This window comes from Octodon degus, unplaced genomic scaffold, assembly GCF_000260255.1.
Source record: "Octodon degus isolate 3935 unplaced genomic scaffold, OctDeg1.0 scaffold00001, whole genome shotgun sequence".
Taxonomy (NCBI): Eukaryota; Metazoa; Chordata; class Mammalia; order Rodentia; family Octodontidae; genus Octodon; species Octodon degus.
The window spans coordinates 14,914,017-14,920,976 of record NW_004524577.1 but is presented as its reverse complement, the minus strand read 5'-3'; the positions used below and the strand labels follow the sequence as shown (position 1 = coordinate 14,920,976).

Sequence of the window (6,960 nt, the reverse complement as noted above, 5' to 3'; positions counted from 1 at the left end):
CCACACACATGTGGACCTTCTATTTCTGTCAGCTAATGGTATTGTATCCTTGGTAACTTACCTCTGCAGCTGCTACCACATGGCTAGACTAAGTAGTGTCGTGCCAGCTGTTCAGTTTCCCTAGAGAACTAGATAAATTAACTTACACATCTCCAAAGAAATATCTGTCTTCTAGACATTGATCAATGATTTTTGCATCTATACCAATTAATTAATATTGTGATCATTGACACATTCATTCATGTCAGTATACAAGACCTGAAATTTAGTTTTAATTCTTTTCCTGGTTTTCCTCTAATTAAATATAAAGCAGGGGGCAAGTCATGTATGTCTCTTGCATTTGATTTTTTCATCCACCGGAGACAATAGAACTGAACTCTAAGAGTTTATAGCATAAGACAGATCCTATCTCCTTGCTGGTGGGTGTATTCCATACCTGTACATCACATGCACGCTCAGCAGATACATGAGAAACTGAATTTTAAATCTAAACTGGCTCATGGAGCTCATAGCTACTTTAGGCAGTTAAGTCTATGACAACCAAGAACTACAAATTTACCTATGTTCATCAACAAAACAGGACTGAAACAGGGAAAAAGTGTTTAGTCCTGCCGTATTCATTCATTTCCAGAAGCGGTCTGCTTCCAGGGCCCTTCAAGAGGTAGAGTACAATTCTGCAGGCATCGCTTGACTTCTCATTTATAGACAAGACAGTTTATTTTTCTCCTGTATTTGCATTCTGGAATGTTAAGTGGCCACTTTTCCAGTAAAGTCCATGTTCGTGATTTAAATTTTGATATTTAAGATAATTCAAAATTGGGTCTTTATATCAAAGTTATCTCACAAAACCCCAGAGAAAGAAGAAACTTCTATGAATAGAGAAATGAAAGGCACATAGTGGCTTTTATGGGTTGCATTCACCTTAAGATCGGGTGGGTGGCTTTAAAAATCCGGGTGTAGGAAGCTTATTCCCAAAGGTGCTGGTTTTCTTTGCTGAAGGCGTATAGAACTCTAAGAGTTTATAGCATAATACAGATCCTATCTCCTTGCTGGTGGGTGTATTCCATAACTGTGCATCACATGCACACTTTGCTGAAGGTTTGCATGGGTATATTTTCAGATGACTCAAATAGTCAGGGCAAGAAGTACAGCTAAAACCTTTAGGGAAAATAACTTGACACTAATACTCACCACATTCCAGGAATTAAGGGAATGGGATGTTACTCACATTTCAGCTTCATACGTATGAAATCTCAGTCTGCATACAATTCCCCAAGGGGCTTAGCGGAATCTTCATTTTGACAGGCGCACCGGTAATTCTGACACAGACGTGGCTTGGATTACATGCTGAGAAGGGCTGCTTAGGGAGCTGGCGGAGTTAATGCCACCTTGTTAAACTTTGGATAAGCCTGGAATGAGTCAATACATTTAAAAACCCCTTAATTTGAACCACTGCAGGAGGGTGAAATGCTTCATGTTTGAAAGACTAGAATTCTTGGACAAGTGGATTTGAACCGAATGAGAAGTGGTGATGGTATGTTTAGTAGGGGGAGCGTTGCTTTCTGAGGGACTCAGAGGGAAGTGACGGGCCACATTTCATAATGTGCTTCTTTTGCAAGCTTGGCTGGTGCATCACCCTTTTTCCAGCTGTGGCTGTTGTGGCTGTTGCTTTAGACAACAAGGGAAGGCTGTGGCTTGCGGGCCAGGACTGTGAAGCCTCTGGCTCTTGGAGTTTCACTGTCCTCCTTTCACAATGTTATTGCTATGGTAAAGTTAAGGTGACCTACTTCTCACTCTTAGGCTTTGTAGAAGTGGAAAGGTTTTCTTTTTTAGGTTTAACCTCATACGCATTGGTAGCATGTTATATGTTTATTGAGCAAATTAACTCAACTGATATAAACACATGTCAGTTTATTATTATTACTATTATTATTATTATTATTATTTTTGTATTTCAGGCAAGGGGCTACAGGGTGTTCAGGTTCTCTCTACTAAATCAGACTTATAGTGATTCACCAGTTTACAGCCTCTCAATGGCTAGGATTATGGGTGTGTGCCACCACTCCCAGTCTCAATTGCTTAGTGTGCCCTGGGGGGGTGGGGCTGGCATGGCAGGCCCAGGGATTGAACCCCTGGCTCCTGTGCCTGCTTGCAGGCACTTTAGTCCACTGAGCTATTTGGCCAGCCCTAGTTCATTGATTCATAAGAAATTATTACTACATAGAACAAAATCTCATTCATTAATGAATTTTAATCCTAGGGGCCCATGCATGTGAGAATTAAAAATATAACCCAAAGCTTCTTACTAGATATAAACAGAGAATAAAGAGGATATTTAGTTTGTTGAACTATAACATTACAAGAGTAAAAAGAGAGGCATCTCTATGCTATAGAGCTAGTCTTATAAAGCAGTGCTTTAAATTATTTGGCACCAGGGACTGGTTGCATGGAAAAGTTTTTGCAGGGTCATGTGAGATGGGGTGGGTGTGGTTTCAGAATGATCCAAAACAGCGAGCCACCTGGAGACCCCTCTGCTACAGTTCACAGTAGGTCTTGTCCTCCTTTCACAATCCAGCGACCCACTGATCTGACCCTGGGGTAGCTCGGGTGGTAACGCCAGTGATGCGGTCTGCTGTGAACATGGATGATGCTTTCCTTCTCCTGTTGTCCACTTATACTGTGTGGCCAGATCCTAGCAGGCGCTGACCTCATTCAAGCAGCAATATAAAGGGCCAAAGCACTTGCTGTTCTTAGCCTTCATGCTCCTTTTTCTTTTCCTTGGGCAGTGCTGGGATGGATTCTGTCAACACTTCCTTCTGCCACTCTCTCCCATTGTGCCTCCAGGGAGGCAAACTACATCCTTTTTCTAAAGAGGGAACCCTGTTGTACTGGATAAGCTAATGCGATTCACCAAGTTTTAGCTTTTTGTTAGCACTCACTCACTGGGTTTGCAGAAAGCAGGCATTCTTAGATGGCTGCAGGTGATAAGGAATGCAGGCTCCCTGTAAGAGCTCAAGGAGGAATAGCTTTTTAACTAACATCCCGTGAACTGCTGCAAACCTGCATGCATTTTAGGGCACTTGACCTCGTGCATCCCTGAGAGGCCAGGGGAGTGTGCTGATAGCTACATAAACGTACCTTTGGAAATGTTCTTCTATGTCAGCTCTTGCATTTCTAAATGCTTTCCTTCGTATTTCTTATTTATTCAATTCCTTCAATTCTCTCTGAGTATCATATAATCAATAGATCTTCGAAAAGATGTGACTTTTTTTTTTTAACCTTTTCTGATAGCAAACACCTGTCAGGCTATTCCTCTCGGCAAGACTTTTTTCTCCCCTACGTTCAGTTTCTGGAGGGCTGCCTGTGTCAAAATTCTGATCTGCGCTCCCGATCGGAAAGGCCCGATTCCGCATGCACAGGCCTGGGCTGTCATCCTCCGAGGAAGTCTGCGCGCTGTCAGGTCCTCACAGCGCCAGCCTGTGTCTTCCACCCCACATCCTGTGGGCCTCGACACAGCATGTCACTCTGAGATGGTTCATCATGCTTTTCTCTGATCAATTATGCATTGGTTTTAAAGTTTAAATCTTGGAGAGAAATTTTATGCCCTTTATTTATCAGTTCTTGAGAGATTCCCCCTTCATACTGATAGGTTCAAAAAAACCTTTAGTGAAACCATCAAGATAAGCAGCCCCAAGGAAATGTGAAGTTTTATTGACTCCGGGGTCAGGAATCCAGCAGCTGTGTGGCCAGCTATGGTGTTTGTGGTTTTGGGCACATCTTTAGGTGTAGGAGATTTGGAAAAGGGAGACTGGGCAGAAAGGGCCAATGCAAAATCACCTGGCTGGTTAAATTCTGGTTTTCTAAGTTATGTTTCTATTTTTCTGAAACAATGAGACCCGTTCAAGGCTGAGTTCAATTTTCCTTCCTAAGTTAGATTTTTAACTCCCAGAAATGATTGGGCCCATCTGCCTGGGAGGGAGCTGCTATACTCTCTTGCTACAAATACTGAACAAGGATGATATTGGCTCAACCTTCTAGCACCGGAATTGATAACGGAGTGAGAAATGTCAGATATAATCTGCTCAAAGTAATTAAAAGTACTAAGAGAATTAAGAATGCTTAATGAAAGTGTTTCCAGACATTCTTAACATTCTAATTACTATTTAGATGAGCTTCATACAAGAATCATATAAAGCTAGTTTTATATGGCATAGATAAAAATAGGAATCAATACTTATAAAACAGTAAAATGTCATTCTTTCAGTAAAAGAATTTAATGAATATGCATCACGAAGTAAATCTTGTTTCCTATTCTTTATGAAACCGTATAAATGTTAAAGAAATCAGAACCTGCATGAAGATATGTTCTATATTTCATAAATACTAAATTTTAAATCTGAAGTCAAATGCTACATATAATAATCTTTAGTAAATTCTTTATAAATGTGTCAATTAAACTTTTAAAGCAGATAAATATTCATGTGCATTCATTGCCATCTGAATTTTCCCACAATCATTTATTATCATTCCCATGGATTTAATTTTTGTCTAATATATCTTACAAAATATATGTCATGTTGCACGAAACATTGATTGATGTTTAAAGGTAAGTGGTCCCAGATATTTGTAACGTTGACCTTTGCCGTTGCTGAAAAGCAATTCTAGTAGCTTATTTTATTAGGGAAAGTAGAAAATAAGTAAATTCCAAGTAACACTTCAATGACTTTGTGTTTTACAACATTGTCTTCAAGTTTTCTGCACATAAATGCTGGGTGTCTCTGTTATGCAGGCATAAATATCTGCATATGTAAATGCTAGAGTATGAGTCTATATTTGTTTTCTCTTTGTACATCTCAATTTTTTAGTATTAAAGACATTGAAATAAATGACTTTTTTTGTAGTTTAGGGAAGGGTCTACAGGGTGTTCAGGGTCTCTCTACTTGATCAGACTCATAGTGATCCGCCTGTTTACAGCCTCCCAGAGCTGGGATTACGGGCGCACACCACCATGCCCAGTCTCAATTGTGGTCTCAGTGCACCCCGGGGGCGGGGCTGGCACGACAGGCCCAGGAATCGAACCCCCAGCCCCTGCTCCTGCTTGCAGGTGCTTTAATCTGCCGAGCTATTTGGCCGACCCCTCCTTGTATTTAATTAACCAAATGTTGTCTTTTACAATGCGCCTTCTTGATTCCGTAAGTTGTCTTAATTTTTCTTCCTTCAAACCCATGCTCTCCATTTTATAGAGGGCTATGGTTACTTCAAATATCTATAGCTGGGAATAACTGCAAGTGACACAAAGCCACCTGAGATTGTATATCTTTTTAATTTGGGCAGTTGGAGCACAATGGTTAGGAAACACTCCAGAGTAGCGAGAAGGCATGTGCTCCCACTTGCAATTCAAAATGCCTAGCAATTTTTGAGACTGCTCCTATACCACACAGTGGAAAAAAAAAAATTGAAGTTCTGAGTGCTGGCTACTTTTTTTTTTTTTTTTTGTATTTTCTTGTCAAACAATTTTACTTGCAGCAATAACTGAAGCATAATTTAGTTCAACAGGAAATATCACACTTGGAGGAAAAACACAGCAAAAACTCTTAAATTAAAGCCAAACATTCTTTCCAAGGCACGGCACTGGCATTTTCAGATTGACAGCAGAATGAGTTGTTTCCATGAAACAAAATCATGAGTCCAAAGCCTCCCTTTGAAGCAGTTTCCACTTCTCAGGCTCAGGGAACAATGCTGGTGGCCTTCCTCAGGGCCAGGTAGCCCGTGATGACATCGGAGGGCAGCCTCCAAATGTAGGGAAACTCTTCAATGGTGCTGAACCGCAGCTTGCTTTGTGGGTCTGTGTAGTTCGCAAGGAGGCCTGAAACATCAGAATACTTCTCAGCTGGTTTACAGGATGCAGGAGCATCAGTACTGAAGTAGTTGGGATCATTCACTTGCCGAGTCAATGCCCTTTCAGTGGCGAGAATTTGTTTCAGGTTCTTCCAGGTTCTGTTCTTCTTGCCAGCTACTGCACCACTATGGCCAGAGTGCACAAAGCTGTGATCCTTAAATGGCAAAGGTTTGGCAGCTTTTTCCACAGGGCCTGTGCTAAACTCAGAGGACACCACTTTATTGTCACTCATGACTTCCATGCTGATGCCCTGCGCAAAGCCAGGGCCGGAAAGCTTTTCCCTTCCCGTTGTGGGAAGGGCTAGCAGGCCTTTTCTTGCTATTCCGAGCTATCCCTGGAGTGGAAGGGGCAGCCACAATTGGAATTTGAGCGCCATCCTACCCTGTTTTCCTCTTGCTCCCCTCCCCTGGTCTCAGGGCCTTGCTGGCTACTTTTCAGGGCCCAGAAATGAAAGTTTTTGTGAAATAAGTACATAGGAAGAATAAATTACATGATAGGGCTTAAATGCATAGCCTCAAACTTTAATGGTTTTACATGTGAAAAACATAAAACTATTCTTTTACATGAGCAAATAATTCAATTGTCCTTTAAAAATTTGTGTAAGATTACTTTTATCTTCTTCATCGAATTGTCATCTTTGAAAATTTTTGGTTTAATCTACTTTCCAACCCTAAATTACTACCCCTTAAAAACCTACTATTTCTTACTGGCAATATAAATAATGTTGTGCTTGTGGATGACACCAATGTCATGTCCCAGCTGTTTCATGGCTACTGCCAGCTTGTGCTTGCGGACCTACTTGGGTAGACAGTCTATGAAGACCAAGAGGGGGCCCGGCCAAATAGCTCAGCGGATTAAAGCCCCTGCAAGCAAGCTCAGGGGCTGGGGGTTCAATCCCCAGGCCTGCCGTGCTGGCCCCGTCCCCAGGACGTGCTAAGATGGCAGTTGAGACTGGGCGTGGTGGCGCACACCTGTAATCCCAGCTCTTGGGAGGCTGTAAACAGGAGGACCACTACGTGTCCGATCTAGCAGTGAGACCCTGAACACCCTGTAGACCCTTC

At 41.8% G+C, this 6,960-nt stretch overlaps 1 pseudogene; it reads right to left on the bottom strand.

Annotated features, from left to right (window-relative positions):
- Positions 1 to 5,726: 5,726 nt before the first annotated feature.
- LOC101588916 overlaps positions 5,727 to 6,960 on the bottom strand; it is a 62,441-nt pseudogene continuing 61,207 nt past the window's right edge.